General features: G+C 41.7%; 1 non-coding gene across 1 annotated transcript; it reads left to right on the forward strand.

Moving 5' to 3' along the window:
• Nucleotides 1–8,551: 8,551 nt before the first annotated feature.
• On the forward strand, nt 8,552–8,635 carry Trnaf-gaa (transfer RNA phenylalanine (anticodon GAA)). The gene is given in 2 exon segments: nt 8,552–8,591; nt 8,601–8,635. It is a non-coding gene; the product is annotated as a tRNA-Phe (tRNA).
• The last annotated feature ends 8,767 nt before the right edge of the window (nt 8,636–17,402 follow it).

Raw genomic sequence — 17,402 nt, forward strand, 5'->3', positions numbered from 1 at the left:
TCAAAAGAAGGAGGGAGGAGTTGTGGGGAAATGAAGACACTGGTAGAAGGGTCTTTCAACTGCTACCTATTTCGAGCCAAGTAGGGGATTACTGCACTTTCTCATGGGACATGGGCCATACCCGACACACCTATGTCAGTTTGGGAAAAGAGCTAGACCAGCGTGTGACTGTGGCACTCAAGACGGTACACCTGAGCACATCATCTATGACTGTTTGTTATATGATGATGTGGCGCACGATCTAAGAGCACAATTACCCAACAACGACACCTATGCCCTAATACGAAGTGCCGATATCTTCAGCCTCCTTAACATTCTGGCAAACGAGGCATCACAAAAGATCTCGAGAGACTTTCTAAGAAACCAAGATGGATGATAACATCAAACCCGGATTAGACTGAGATGTACTCGCCATACCGCTGAGTGCGGAACTGGCCAGTCTCTCATGACTGGAATCCGCCGCTCTAATGGACCAGGCCAGCGGGTGCATCACCTCCCAGGCAATGACAACTGCACTCTACTTGAGATATAGAACTTAATAGTTAGTAGTAGTAGTAGCAGATTAGAACACTAACAAGCACTAACAAGTAGGGACTGCAGCGACAATACAGACTTGGCCAGCCCAGTGCCAGGGGCACGCTCACATGGGTTTAGTTCAGTGAGCAGGCCTTTAATAGTAGGTTTATACATCAACTGGCACACTAGTAATTGCCGCAGAATAAACTAGTAGAAGTAGGACAGCCTAACAGATTAACCTTGCTCATAGTAATGCCTGTCATAGAAAAATGAAATGTAACAATGCTGTAAATTGTAGTATAATATGCAGACGCATTAATTATTGAGGTGGTGGGTTGTTTTGTATCTTCATATTGTTTTGATCGTATTGTGTTAATAAAGCATTTTTTTAAAAAAAAGTTCTAGGGGACTGATGACCTCAGAAGTTAAGTCCCATAGTACTCAGAGCCATTTGAAATGTGTGCTAAGGACTTGACGCCATTTATCAGTACATAGGCTCTCTAAATTTAGGGCAAAAATTGATTGAAATAGGAAACAGTGTTGATGAGTGGATGTTAAAAACACATCCTGGTAGTATGGAACGTATTGTGAAGAATTTTTTTTTTTTTATTTAATAGTATGGCTAGGGCCTCCCGTCGGGCAGACCGTTCGCCGGTGCCGGTCTTCCAATTTTGACGCCACTTCGGCGACCTGCAGTCGATGAGGATGATAGGAGGATGAGGACAGGAAAACACCCAGTCCCTGGGTGGAGAAAATTCTACGACCCAGCCGGGATCGAACCCGGGCCCAGAGGATTGACAATCCGTCACACTGACCATTTTTTTTTTGGTTTTTTTTTGTTTTGTTTTTGTATTTAATTAAAGGGGCGATCGCTTAGTGCCAATCACATATTTAAAGGAACAGGGTTTTTTATTTTTTATTTTAAGATATTCACATACAAATGCAAAAGCGTAGAGGAACATAGAAGCACAACTACTTCATATTCTAATGCAAATCCCACATCTGTCTGAAGTGTGATAACAGTATGTCAACTGTCCACACAAAGTACGCATAGATTCGATTGAAAATTACGTAAGTAGTTACTATTTTGTTCCCGTTACTACTACCGATAGGATTTGATGCATCCATTCAAATTGAGTGCATTATAATGGGTGAAGGTTGGCTAAAAAGATTATATCCCACTCTACTCGGCCCAAAAAATATAAAGCAGCTTCTTTTCACAAATAAAAACGTCTTTCTTACAATTTTTAATTGTCGTGCAACATATTGTATAAAACCAAAGGTATTATTAGTCTGTGGGTCGATAGTGTTGAAGCTCGTAAGCAGGACAAAACATTTAACGCATAAAATATCAGACTAAACTTATACACACACAATGAGCTCGTCATTTAATTTTGTCTTCACCGTGCGCGTAACATAACATTAACAAAGTAACGAGCCTTAACGAGATGGGAAACCATGGAATAACACTCAGTGTAATCGTTCGATGATCCCAGTAATCTTATGACGCTTAATTTTATACACTGATCCATAGGTGGAATATATGTATTACGAGCAGCGACTGAATGCTAAGGCCAGCTAATTACTTCTTTTCTCTCTTTCGGCGACAAAACATCATGATGCAAGAGAGAAAATAAGTCAGCGGTCTGTCAGGCATGTAACATATGTCCTGAGTATAATTTTTAAGCTATTAAAACATTAACGATGACATTGGTTGATAAAGAGTGAGAACTTAGAGCGTAACTGACAACTCCATTCTTAGGAAGTACGATTTTTTACTATTATGGTGACATTGTCACAGAACCAGTAATACACAACGACATATAGACCAAAATTTTTTAAAAAAAAGGTCTTATTATGGTTGAAGCCTAAAACAGGTAAATAACCTAGTTAAGGTTGATAACATATTGACATTTTCACGCCAGTGGTACGCACTGGAGAGTGTGTGACTGGAAGGAAAAGTTACATTAAGTCAGGTGAAATTCGGCTCTTGCGATCATTAAAAGCTTGCAGAAGCCAAGAACATAATACAAATAAAATGAGGTTGTTCAAAATGAGGTAGATATACAACTGTTGGTTAAAACTGCAAGTTAATGGAGATAAGAGATGTTTTCCTATGTCAGATACATAAGTACGAAAAGCCATTACTGAAGATCAGCAGATTAGCGTAAGACATATAGACTGGGTAAGGAGAGATGAAAGAGGATGTTTTTCTTAATTCATGACTGAAAGATGATAACTACTTATTCCACTTTTAAAAGAAGGTGGAGACAATCATACAAAACTATGTAGCTATTTAGTCATAGATATATCATCATACATATGCAGTGATTAAAGCAGCGTAATAAAATTAAGAGTTATGCAATCTGTTATTAGAACTCAGAAGGCCGAGGGCAATAACAGGACAAGTGGCATTTCACGATAAAGTAATCTAAATGTACTTTTGAAAAGCTAAAGTGTAAGTCTCTTGTGAGTAAAAGAAGTACAAGCGATTTCCTGCATCGTGCCTCAGTCTGTGATGATGAAGATGGCGCTGTAAGCCAATGCCTGGACTACATTTAGATTACAATAAATCTAAGTGATATGATGGGTAGAAGGATAATAGTTGCTATTATTAATAAAGGTTCAGGTACGTTTACAGCAATAGTCTAATGTGTATAGTTTTAAAAGTATTTACGGTAACTTTGATGCATGTTTAAACAGGTCATATTTTGAAGTGCTGTTCGTAAATGTTGCAGCAAGATCAGTATATTGATAAACAGATCATAAGGGCCTTGAACCTGACCATACATATACGGAATGTGATACGAATTTTGGTCCCTCAGAAAAGGCAAAGAGACACTTCAAACATGTTTCTGTTCCTCAAGGCAGGATGTAAGCCGTGAAGCAGGTCAGCAGAAACTTACCCGTAGTGGAAATGAAAACAGAAAGCTTTCTGTCAATTAAAGCCCTGGATGCCATTGCAAAGGATAAAGTTGCTAATCACACGGAAGATAACAAAGTACAGCGGGGAAATATCAGGTGAGTCTGAATCAGCAAAGAAAATTCTCTAACAATTCAGTTCACTAAACCCTGATCTTGAGTTTATTGAAGTAGATTTTAGGAGGCCCAGTATTGCCCCCCCCCCCCCTTCAGTACCTCTTCTGTAGCCTTTGCGTCTCCATGAGTTTGAAACAAAATTTTAGAAATGGAAGAAAAGACATCATGAGGTGAAGAACTACATTCCTCCATTTTATCAAGAGTTCTATAAAATTACTAGCTTATACTTGTTTTTACAGTGAAGAATTGAAGGGCTTATTTCAATAGTGGTACAAGTCCATTTTTGTTCATTTTGAGATACATAGTCCGAAAGACAAATGAGCGCTGAAAAATCTGCAGTTGAGACACCAGAAATATTCAAGCATATGGCTTATTGCTAGAGATGCACCTTTCTTTCTGTTTGTTTGGATCATTAATTTCAGAAGAATTATAGGCAGAAAAGTGGTGGTAATGGACTTGTACCACTATTGAAATAATGCCTTCAATTGTGGTATCTATGTCATGTGTATCGTACCAAAACAAATATTCAAAACATAGCACAGTAAATAAAATTGTTTTGCACTAGTACCTGTTTTACTCTAAAAAATTTAAGACGCAAGGAGTATGAATATTTTAATACATTATAAAAAAATAATGAAGGGGCACTACAATCTCTAGCCATGTCTAAAGCTTTACATTGAGTACCTGACCATCAGGAACAAATATCTGAGTTACTATAATAACTCAACTTATTTATTAGCAGCCTTTGAAGTTTGGCAGTCATTTATTCGGTTTGCTTCAGGAAGCACTTCGACCACCTTCACTCTCAGCCCCTCAATCAATTGCTTTCTCTGCAATAACTCAGCTCTAAGAAAATCGAGGAATCTCTTAAGCACGTACCTCTCTGCCAAAATAACAGCAGTTAAGCGGTAGTTGCCAACAGGAGAATATAAGGAAATCACATCATAATTTAAATTTTACTATCGTTAATATCTGTAATCTGCACTTAACGAACCTCCTAGTTTTCATTCGCTGGAAATTAAATTTGAAAGAAATGCACATAATTGCTTTAAAAGTTTCGTTAAGAAGTAATTACATGACATGAAACCGTCTCTCATAACGAGCAACGTAAAAGTATGCATGCGCGTTAAAGAATGTCATCTACGCTATATTCTTATAGCAGACTATTAAATGCAGTACTGAAGAGTTTCAGAAAACTTCTTAGTGTCAGTAGTAAATGGAAGTTACGGCGCCTAAGAAACGTAGGTAGAAAAATGCGATTAAATAAGAGTAAAACTTCGCAATTTTATACTCTGAACCAAGACTGCGCAGAAAAACAGTAGTTATGTGATAAGTAATCCCTTAGAAATGGAAACTTAGTCAGTGAGGCGGATGACGAAGTCTAAAATGTCTTGTCACAAGCAGAAAAAGAGCTCTGAGAAAGGTTTGGCCGGTATCCATTTATCTACTTTTCTTTCTACTTTCATTTTTTTTTTTGTTTCGTGGATGTGCAGCTTACGGCAACCAGAATCGCCTAACGAAAGTAGGTCAGTGCAAGTCTACGAGGGACGTTTGATAAGTAATACAACACATTGTTTTTACTCAAAATAGGCTGGGTATGTTCAGGATTCCTATACGCCATATTATTTCCCACTATTTTCGCAGGAAATCCGTATTTTTCAACATAATCTTTGTTAAATACGACGGTCTTACGCCACTTCACCGCGAGGGCCTGTCTGCCCACATGGTACCAGTCCACTGGTCAATGTCAGAACCAGCGTCTTGCTGCACCAATAATTTCCCCATCATCTACGTACTGCTTGCCGCGGAGTGCATCCTTCACTGGGCCAGACCGGTGGAAGTCGGAAGGTGCAACCTCCGGGCTGCAGGATAGGTGACGAAGAACAGTCCAGCGAAGTTTTGTGAGCTCCTCTCTTCTGCGCAGATTTGTGTCAGGCCTTGCGTTGCCAGGGAAGAAGGAGAAGTTCGTTCGCATTTTTGTGGCAACGAACACGCTGACGTAGTTTCTTCAATTTCCTGCGGGTAGTACAGTACACTTCTCAGTTTATCGTTACACCACGTTGGAGGTCATCAGAAAGAATAACTCCTTCATGGTCGCGGAAGACCGGCTGAGGGTGCGGCTGTGATCTTTTCCTTACGAGGGATCCTCCCCATCGCACCCCCCTCAGATTTAGTTATAAGTTGGCACAGTGGATAGGCCTTGAAAAACTGAACACAGATCAATCGAGAAAACAGGAAGAAGTTTTGTGGAACTATGAAAAAAATTAGTAAAATATACAAACTGAGTAGTCCATGCGAAGATATGCAATATCAAGGACACTAAAAGTCCCGGAGCGCCGTGGTCCCGTGGTTAGCGTGAGCAGCTGCGGAACGAGAGGTTCTATGTTCGAGTCTTACCTGAAGTGAAAATTTTAATTTTTTATTTTCAATTTATGTGACAAACTCTTATGTTTTCATCACTTTTTTGGGAGTGATTATCACATCCACAAGAAACCCTAAATCGGGCAAGGTATAAGAATCTTTTTACCCATTCGCCAAGTGTACAAGTTAGGTGGGTCGACAACATATTCCTGTCATGTGACACACATGCCGTCACCAGTGTCGTATAGAATATATCAGACGTGTTTTCCCGTGGAGGAATCGGTTGACCTATGACCTTGCGATCAAAAGTTTTCGGTTCCCATTGGAGAGGTACGTCCTTTCGTCTGCTAATCGCACGGTTTTGCGGTGCGGTCGCAAAACACAGACACTAAACTTATTGCAGTGAACAGAGACGTCAGTGAACGAACGGACAGATCATAACTTTGGGAAAATAAAGAAAGTAAAATTTTCAGTTGAGGGAAAACTTGAACCAAGGACCTTTCATTCAGCAGCTACTCACGCTAACCACGGGACCACGGCGCTCCTGAGCTCAAATCTTCCTTGATGTTGCCTATGTTGTGCATGGACTACTTAGTTTGTGTATTTTATTAATTTTTTTCATTGTTCCAGACAACTTCTTCCTATTTTCTCGATTGATATGTGTTCAGTTTTTCAAGGACACTAAGGACTGTGCCAACTTATAACTAAATCTGAGGAGGGTGCGATGGGGAGATTTCCTTGTTAGGAGGAGACGTGGCGCGGCACCACTCCATAGAGTGCAGTGTTGTTTCCGGTTCCAAGTGATGAACCCATGTTTCACCCCCTGTGACAATGCTCAACAAAAAATTGTCGCTATCAACCTCGTAACGTGCAAGCAATTCCGCACAGAGGGTCATCTGTTGCTGTTTACGGACTTCTGCTAGGCGGCGAGGAATGCAGCGAGCACACATCCTTGAGTACCCCAAATTATGGACGAGTGTGTCAGCACTACCAAAAGAGACGTCCCATTGACCAGCGAAGAGTCTGCGATCCGCCGACCACGTAGAATGAGAGTGTCCGCACGTTCCAACACTGCAGGAGTCACAGCTGTGTGCGGCCGGCTGGTACGCGGAAGAACAGACAGGTTCGCGCGATTTTATTGCAATGATGGGGGACGCCTCGCCAAACGACTCACCGGGATTTCGTTCACTTGCAAGACTCCATAGAAAATCTGCAAGTACCTATGAATATCTGCGATGCTCTGGTTTTCCAGAAAAGAAATTAAATGACAGCTCTCTGATTGGTACGCACCTCCGTTACAGACAACTTTTTGAAGGCTACGTACAGTGTCACCACCTATTGGAAATTCATGAAACTGCAGAGGTCTGAAGCGGGAATACTCCATCTTGTCCCATGAAAGATTACACATTTTTCCAACGGAAACCGGCCAAGAGAAAAATGTGTTTGATTACGTATTGAATGTTCCTCGTAGCACTGATATTATCATGTCACTTCCTACGACAGCAGTCTTACCTAATGTTCACAAGGTAAAGTAAAATGGAAACTTACTTATAGATTAAGACTTTGTACCGGACAAAGACTCGAACCCACGACTTTGTATCTCACGAGCAGTACTGTGAAGCGTTGGTACAGGGTACCTCATACCAGTGTTTCTTCGCGTTGAAGCTGCCTATGGAGTGCCAATGGGGCGGTACATAACTGTATGAAGAGTAGATTCTTCACTTATTACTGGTTTCTGAAAGTTTGTGAGTATGCTTTCGCGGAATAATTTGTGTCTGTCTTCCACAGTCTGGTAATTTATCTTTTTCAACATTTCTGTGACACTTTCCCGTGCATCGAATAAATCTGTGAACAATCGTGCCGGCCTTCTCTGTGTATGTTAAATATCCTCTGTTTGTCCTATTTCCTATGTGTCAAAAATCAAATGGCTCTGAGCACTATGGGACTTAATAGCTGAGGTCATCTGTCCCCTAGAACTTAGAACTACTTAAACTTAACTGACCTAAGGACATCACACACATCCATGCCCGAGGCAGGATTCGAACCTGCGACCGTAGCGGTTGCACGGTTCCAGACTGAAGCGCCTAGAACCTCTCGGCCACCCCGGCCGGCCTTCCTATGTGTCCCACACACATGACCAATATTCCGAGATGGGGTGCACAGTGATTTGTACGCTCCTTTATAGACTGACTGCGTTTTTCCAGCATTCTGCCAAAGAACCCAAGTCTACCATCCACCTGACTGTGCCTATATCATAAGCCCATGAGTCTACTGATTCTAATTGTGACATATTGATATTGCAGTGATAAGATACTACGTTTTCTCGTTTTGCGAGACTCATTTCAAGCAACTTGCCAACCTTTGCTCCACTTTGAAATCTTATCAATATGTGACTGAATATTTATGCAGAGGTTTTTAGACAGTGCTTCAGTGTAGATAACTGCATCGTCTTGGAAAAGTCTTCGGTTGTCATCGATATTGTCCACCATATTATTAATATGAAACGTACACAACAACGATCCCCACCATGTTCCCTAGTGCGCAAATTATATCTATCTCTGTCGATGACTTACCATACAAGATAAAGTTCGTGCGTCATCCCGACTAATAAATCCTCGCCCACACACAAATGCCGGCCTGAGTGGCCGAGCGGTTCTAGGCGCTGCAGTCTGAAACCGTGCGACCGCTGCGGTCGCAGGTTCGAATCCTGCCTCGGGCATGGATGTGTGTGATGTGCTTAGTTAGGTTTAAGTAGTTCTAAGTTCTAGGGGACTGATGACCTCAGATGTTAAGTACGATAGTGCTCAGAGCCATTTGAACCACACACAAATACTATTTGATGTTCCACACAACAGTACTTTTGTATACAAACGTTGCTGCTGTGCCGAGTAAAATTATTTTCGGGACTGAAGAAATGCTACACAGAGGTGACAAAAGTCATGGGATACCTGCTAATATCGTATCGGACCTCGTTTTGCCCAGCGTAGTGCAACAACTTGACGTGGTATGACCTCAATAAGTCGTTGGAAGTTTCGTGCAAAAATATTAAGTCACGCTGCCTCCACAGCGGTCCATAATTGCAGAAGTGTTGTCAGTGTAGTAGGTCTTTGTACCATAAATGTTCGATGACATACGTGTTGGGCGATCTGGGTGGCCAAATCAAACGCTAGAATTGTCCAGAATGTTCTTCGTACCAGTCGCGAACACTTTTGGCCCAGTGACATGGCTCATTGTCATATATAAAAAATCCATCGTTGTTTGTGAACGTGAAGTCCACGAATGGCTGCAAATGGTCTCCAAGTAGCCAAACATAACGATTTCCAGTCAATGATGGCTTGAACATGAACCTTTCCAAAACAATTTGTATAGCAACCCAAGGGAAAATTTGAGTGTATCTAAATTAAATGATGTACCTAGTGTTCCAGATATACTCCCATCAGAAGTCAAGTGTGCTCTAGATACCATGAAGAACAGTGCCGGGTGATGATGAGCTCAGCGTTGACATCCTCAAACTGGCAGGAGAGGTAACAATAAATCACTTGGCAAAAGTATTTACTTCCTGCCTGCACTACGCTTCAATCCCATTATCGTGGAACAAGGCTATGATTATGTTGATACACACGAAAGGAAGTATTCACAATATTAAAAACTACCGTCCTATCAGCTTGCTCTCAATTTTGTACAAAATTTTCACAAAGATCTTGTTAAACCGAATTAGTTCCACCCTAGACTCAGCCCAACCTATAGAACAAGCAGGATTCCGAAGCAATTTTAGCACTATTGACCACATTCTGACCGTTAGTGAAGTGATAAGCAGAGCGAATGAATACCAACTGCCTCTCTGCATTGCCTTTGTTGACTTTGAAAAGGCATTTGACTCCGTTAGCCATGTAGCTGTCCTCCAAGCTTTGAGTGAGCAAGGAGTGGGAGCAGCATACATTGAAGTGCTCAGGAAAATCTACGAGAATTCTTCAGCTTATGTTAACATCGGCGAATCAACTCAAGAATTCCGCATCATGAGGGGTGTCAAGCAAGGCGATCCCATCTCCCCAAAACTGTTCTCTGCTGTATTGGAAATGGCTATGTCAAAGTTGAGGTGGGAAGGTAAGGGAATTAGAATTAATGGAAGAAGGCTTACCAACTTGAGATTTGCTGATGATATTGCCTTACTGCCCAAAGACTTCGCAGAGCTCCAAAACTTAGTTACAGATCTTGCATCGGAATGTCAGCTGGTTGGCTGGAACATGAACCTTTCCAAAACAAAAGTAATGTCCAACAAATGGGTCCCAGCTGGAGATGTGAAGGTCAAGGACAGTCTGCTAGAAGAGGTCAGTGAATATGTCTACCTTGGCCAGATTATAAATATGAAGGGAGACATAAGGCCAGAAATCTATCGACGCATCAAGCTTGGCTGGCAAGCATTTGGGAAGAATTCAAAAGTGTTCAGATCAAAAATGCCAGTAAATTTGAAGAAAGCAGTATTTGATCAATGCATTCTTTCTGTGATGACGTATGGCTGCGAGACATGGACACTGAACTCATTTACAAAGGGGAAACTTAGGACAGCACAGAGAGCCATGGAGAGATCAATGCTGGGCTATACAAGAAAGGACAGGAAAAGGGCAGATGACATCCGGTCTGTGACGAAGGTTAATGACATCTTAGAGGCAGTAGGTTCCTTGAAATGGCAGTGGGCTGGCCACGTCGCAAGAAGAAAAGACAACAGATGGACGAAGCTAGTACTGGAGTGGAGTCCGAGGGAGCACCGGAGGCCTAGAGGAAGACCACCAGACAGATGGGACAAAGACATCAAGAAGATCGCTGGTAACACCTGGCAGAGAACTGCCCAAGACCGTCCCACTTGGAGAAGACTGCTGAAAGCCTACCTGAATCCACGACTCGAAGAGGCCACATCATTTAATGATTGAATTGGCTGATGATGATGATGATGATGATGATGGTTCATTCCACCAGAGGACCCAGTCAATCCCACGTAAGAACAGCCCACACCGTAATTGAGCTACCAACAGCTTGCACATTACCTTATTGCCAACTTGGGCCATGACTTCGAGGAGTCTGTGCCACACTCGGTCCCTACCATCAGTCCTTACCAACTGAAATCAGGACTCGTCTGACCAGCCCACTATTCCCCAGCCGTCTGGGATCCAAGTATTATGGTCCCGAGCCAAGGAGAGGCAAAGCAGGTGATGTGCTGCCTGCAAAGGCACTCTACTCGGTCGTCTGCTGCCATAGCCCATTAATGCCAAATTTCGCCGCACTATTTTAGAAGATGCGTTCGCCATACATCCAACACAGATTTTATAGTGTTGCTTGTCTGTTAGCACTGACAACTCTGGTGAGAGGTAATGCCTGAAATGTGGTATTCTCGACACACTCTTTCACTGAGGATCCCGAATTACTTAGCTCCCTAGCGATTACCGAAATGGAACGTCCCATGCGTCTAGCTCCAACTACTATTCCGCATTCAAAGCCTGTTAATTCCTGTCATGCGGCCATAATAACGCCGAAAACCTTTCCACCTGAATCACTTGAGTATAGTCCGCAGCTCGTGGTCGTGCGGTAGCATTCTCGCTTCTCACGCCCGGGTTCGATTCCCGGCGGGGTCAGGGATTTTCTCTGCCTCGTGATGACTGGGTGTTGTGTGCTGTCCTTAGGGTAGTTAGGTTTAAGTAGTTCTAAGTTCTAGGGGACTGATGACCATAGATGTTAAGTCCCATAGTGCTCAGAGCCATTTGAACCATTTGAATCACTTGAGTACAAGTGACAGTTCCGCCAGTGCATTGCCCTTTTGTACCTCGTGTAGGCGTTACTGCCACCACCAGCACATGAGCATATCGCTTTCTTATGGGTTGCCTCATGAGTCACCTCAGTGCGCATCTCAGCCGCTCGGAGCGGCCGCGCGGTTTGAAGCGTCCTGTCACGGACTGCGCGGTCCCTCCTGCCGGAGGTTCGAGTCCTCCCTCGGGCATGGGAGCATGGGTGTGTGCGATGTTCTTAGCATAAGTTAGTTTCACTTATTTTAAGTAGTGTGTAAGTCTAGGGACCGATGACCTATGGTCCTTTAGGAATTCACACACATTTGAACATTTTTTTGTACGTCTCATTCACTTCCTTGATCCGTTTTTCCATCTGGTTTCAAAAATTACTTTTCTCGTTTTAGTCTCATTTCTTCTTCTTTCACATACTTTAAATTAACAACGGAGGAAAAGTGAACTGTACAAATTATGGTGTTACACGGGCTATCTGAAACTGTGGACAAACTGATGAATAGAATTTGCTGTGAGGAATCGAAGTAGAGAAGCCCCTATAAAAATGACATAGTTGTCAATTTGTGGGGAAAAAGTCTTTAAAGACATATTCGTGCACCTCCTTGCGGTAGAGAATCGCATTGATGGAAAATGAAAAATGGACGCACCGTCATCGTAATGTAGACTACTATAAGGCCCACTGACAGAAAACAGTAGAGCATGGTAAAGATGAATCTGCAATAAATGTACTTCGCAGAATACGGTCTATTGGTACAGTCAATACGGATTCGTACTTGTGAAACACAATTAGCTCGTTATTCGCAAGAAGTAATGAGTGCTATGGACAGAGGATCTCAAATTGTTTCCATGTTTCCAGGATTCCAGAAGGTGTTTGATACTCTTCCTCAAAAGTAACTTCTAATCAGACTGCGTGCCTACGGAGTATCGTCTTAGTTGTGGTACTGGATTAATGGTTTTCTCTCAGAAAAGTTACAGCAGAACTGACGGACCATTGAGAGAAACAGAATTAATATCTGCGTCCCCCAAGGAAGTGTTATAGATCCTCTGCTGTCTCTAATTTATATAAACGATGTAGGAGATAATCTGAGTAGCCATCTTAGACTCTTTGCGATTGACGCTGTTATTTCCCATCCAGTAAAATCATCGGAAGATCAATATAAATTGCAAAATGATATTGGCAAAATATCTGTATGGTGTGAAAATTTGCATCTGTCTCTGAATAAAAGAAAACTAAAGTTCGGTTACACGATAAAACACACAAATCCAAGCGCTGTGAATTCAACTAAATACCTAGGGATAACAATTATGAACAACTTACATAGAAACTATCACATACTCGTAGATAATGTTGTGGGGAAGGCGAAGCAAAGACTGCGTTGTATTTGCAGAATGATTAGAAAAAAATGGCTCTGAGCACTATGGGACTTAACATCTATGGTCATCAGTCCCCTAGAACTTAGAACTACTGAAACCTAACTAACCTAAGGACAGCACACAACACCCAGTCATCAAATGCTTAGAAGACGCAACAAATCCACAAAAGAGATTGGCTGCACTACACTTGTCTGTCGTCTGCTAGAGTACTGCTGTGCGGTATGGGATCTTTACCTGGTAGGACTGGCGGAGGACATGAAAAAAAATTCAACGAAGGGCACCTCGTTTTGTATTATCGCGAATCTGGGGAGAGAGTATCATGGATGTGACACAATAGTTGGTGTGGCATCATTAAAACAAAGGAGTTTTTCGTTGCGGCGAGATCTTTTCACGAAATTTCAATCACCAACTTCCTGCTCTAAATGTCGCCCGGTTTCATAAGTACGTCTACATCTACATCTGCTACACAGATACTCCGCAAGCCACAGTACGGTGCGTGACAGTGTGTACCCTGTACTACTATCAATTCCTTTCCTATCGTAAACAGAGTGAAGGAAAAACGACGATTTTTTGTGAGTCTGCTTTCGTCGTTCCTCTAAGCCTCGCGCCTCAGTAGTGTGTTTACATTTTGCGGCGTGTACTGCAGCTGTAGCGGTTATAAGCTAAGTACTGACAAACTTATTTGTGCTCTGTAATACAGTTATTAAATTTAATAGATTTCAGCGGTGTTGCGTGCCGTTTGTGGCGAAATAACGACTTAATAAACTTTTGTAATCGTTCGCTCGCTGTGTTTTAGAGAGTTTTCAGTGTGTTGAAGTCGTTAGTAATTTTCGTGCTTTAGTTTTCAACTGACGTTTATTATTCTTTCTAGTGAAATATTTCAGTAAAATTTTCATATAGTGTTTTAACTTCGCTTAGTGTTACAGTGGTAGTTTTAATTTATTGGTTGTAGCTAATAATTTTGTGAAGTTTTGCTGGTATTGGTATCGGCTGTGTTGCAGTAGTATTAATACAAGTAGCTGCTTTCTTAGTAGGCAGAGAATTTCGAGACCATTATTGTTAGTTCTTAAATAGTTCTACTGGTGTAACTCAACTTTGGTAACGTAGACGTATAGTTTTTTTTTTCAGTAACTGTAAAATTTACCATGAGTGAAAAGTGTGGGCTCTGTCGTAGGTTTGTGAGTAGTGGATTACGGTGTGGGATTTGATCAAAGTATTTTCATTGGGGGGAATGCAGTGGGGAAGCCAGTGGTCATTTTAGGAAGATCCTCTCCTGGGAATGTAGAATCTGTTAATAGAGGAGGAGGAGCGTAAGATCTGTACCCTTCAGGTGCAGTTACAATGCGCAAAGGAGGAACTAGATAGGTTGAGGAGGGTGAAGGGTGGTGGGGAATGGGAACTGGCAGTTGGCAAGAAGGTAGCTAGGGAGAGGAGGTACTCAGACAGTTTTACTTTGCATACATGCAATAGATACGACCAACTGTCAGAGTTGAGTGGAGAGGAGCCTCGTGTAGCCGTAGATGTAGGTAACTTGCAGCAGTTCTCAGCAATTAGGAGGCCTAGGTTAGTTGCAAAGTCTAGCAGAAAGAAGGTTCTGCTGCTAGGTAGTTCCCACGGTAGAGGTGTGGGCCAGCAGTTGCAGGAAGTGTTGGGGAGTGAGTACCAGGTCACCAGCATTGTGAAGCCTAGTGCAGGGTTGGCTCAGGTGACTGAAGGCATAGGGGAGTTATGTAAGAATTTTACGAAATAGGATCAGGTAGTGATAGTGGGTGGAGCAGGGAACAGTCTCGATAGGGACGGGGAATACGATGTCAGTGGTGACTTGGTTAAGATAGCTACTCAAGCTGGTGGTACTAATGTGCATTTCGTGCAACTGTTTCAGCGTCATGATCGGCCTCTCCGTAATTCGGCTGTTAGGCGCGTCAATGTGGGGCTGGGGAGGGCACTGATGGCGGAGGGCATGGATCACATCTCAGTGGTGCCAGTTGAGTTTATCAGTAGATGGGGTTTCACTAGGCATGGCCTGCACCTCAATAGGTATGGGAAGGGGAGACTGGCTAAGCTTGTAGGTGACAGTGTAGTGGGTGGTGGTGGTGGTGGTAGTGGTATCACTCATGGAAAAATTCCTATAGTAGTTGGTGTTAGAGCTGCACCCTTTTTAGACTGAAGTCAGCTGATAGGTATACCTGCTTAAAGGAAGTGCCTCTAACTAAGGGCTCACCTCCAGAGGATGTAATGTTTCCAAGTAGAGAAGGAATTAGCATATTTCATCAAAATATAGGAGGTATTAGAGATAAAGTTAGTGAACTGCTAATAGATGCTAACTCTGAAATTATTGGTATATCTGAGCACCACTTAAATAATTTGATAATTCAGAGGCTTCCTTTACCAGGCTACAGATTAACTGACTGTTTCTCAAGGAGCTACTTGCGGGGTGGGGAGTGGCTCTGTACGTAAAAAACAGTATTTCATTTGAGACAATAGACGTATCACGACACTGCACTGAACAGATATTTGAAAGTTGTGCAGCATTAGTTGAATTTAGCGAAACTAAACTTCTAATTGCTGATGTTTATAGGTCCCCTAACTCCGACTTCAGAGCATTTTTGCTTAAGCTAGAGAGGGTTCTTGATTCACTTTGTAGGAAGTACCAGAAAGTAGTTCTATGTGGTGACTTCAATATTAATTTTGTACATGATTGTGCAAGAAAAAGGATGTTGATAGATCTCCTAAATTCATATGATCTGATGCAAACTGTGTTTTTCTAACTAGGGTGCAGGGGAACAGTAGCACAGTCATAGACAATATTTTTATTCATTCTTCATTACTAGATGGGCATTCTGTTAGTAAAAGGGTGAATGGCCTTTCAGACTATGATGCACAAATTTTAACACTAAAAGGTTTTTGTACTCTAACCAATGTCGTATTTAATTACAAACTACGGAGGAAATTTAATCCAACAGCAATAGAGAGTTTTTCAAAACTTGTCAAGGAACAAGAGTGGCTAGATGTTTATAGTGCTGATAATATAGATGATAAATACAATGCTTTCCATAACACATTTCTCATGCTCTTTGAGAGTTGCTTTCCATTAGAACATTCTAAACGGGGTACTAGCAGTAATGGACAGCCCGGTTGGCTGACTAGTGGGATAAGGATATCATGTAGAACAAAGCGGGAATTATATCAAAATGTTATAAGTAGTCACAATCAAGCTACTGTAGCCCATTACAAACAGTATTGTAAGGTGCTTAAAAATGTTATTAGCAAAGCAAAAAGTATGTGGTATGCAAATAGAATTGCTAATTCACAGGATAAAATTAAAGCCATATGGTCAGTTGTGAAGGAAGTGTCTCGTCAGCAGCACAAGGTTGACGATATAAAGTCAGTTTTCAGTAATAATATTTCTGTTACTGATAAATCAGATATATGTACAGTATTTAACAACCATTTTCTGAGCATTGCTGGTGAATTAAATAAAAATTTAGTATCTACAGGAAATCATATAAATTTCTTAGCAAATGCCTTTCCGAGATTGACGTCCGAAATACTCCTCTGTGATACAGACAAGAGGGAGATTGAGACAATAATAAAATCACTGAAGACTAAGGACTCTCATGGTTATGATGGAGTGTCTAGTAGAATATTAAAGTACTGTGCTGCACATGTTAGCCCTGTATTTAGCCATATTTGTAATTTTTCCTTTAGGAATGGTCAGTTTCCTGAGCGATTAAAGTACTCAGTAGTAAAGCCTCTTTATAAAAAGGGAGAAAGGGATAATGTAGATAATTTTAGACCTATTTCTATGCCATCAGTGTTTGCAAAAGTTATCGAAAAGGCTGTGTATGTAAGGTTAATTGATCATTTTATATCACACGATTTGCTATCAAATGTACAGTTCGGCTTTAGAAGTCGTTTGACAGCTGAAAATGCTATATTCTCTTTTCTCTGTGAGGTACTGGATGGGCTAAACAAAAAGTTTCGAACGCTTGGCGTATTTTTTGATTTAACAAAGGCATTTGACTGTGTTGATCACACAATATTGCTCCAGAAGTTGGACCATTACGGAATAAGCGGAGTAGCTCACAATTGGTTCACCTCTTACTTTAGCAACAGGCAGCAAAAGGTCATTATTCACAATGTTGATAACGGTTGTGATGTGGGATCTGAGTGGGGTACTGTCAATTGGGGGGTGCCCCAGGGATCAGTGTTGGGGCCACTCCTGTTCCTTATTTATATAAGTGATATGTCATCTAGTATTATGGGTAGCTCTAAAATATTTCTGTTTGCTGATGACACTAGCTTGGTAGTAAAGGATGTTGT

Source organism: Schistocerca nitens, chromosome 5 (assembly GCF_023898315.1).
Source record: "Schistocerca nitens isolate TAMUIC-IGC-003100 chromosome 5, iqSchNite1.1, whole genome shotgun sequence".
NCBI classification, from domain to species: domain Eukaryota; kingdom Metazoa; phylum Arthropoda; class Insecta; order Orthoptera; family Acrididae; genus Schistocerca; species Schistocerca nitens.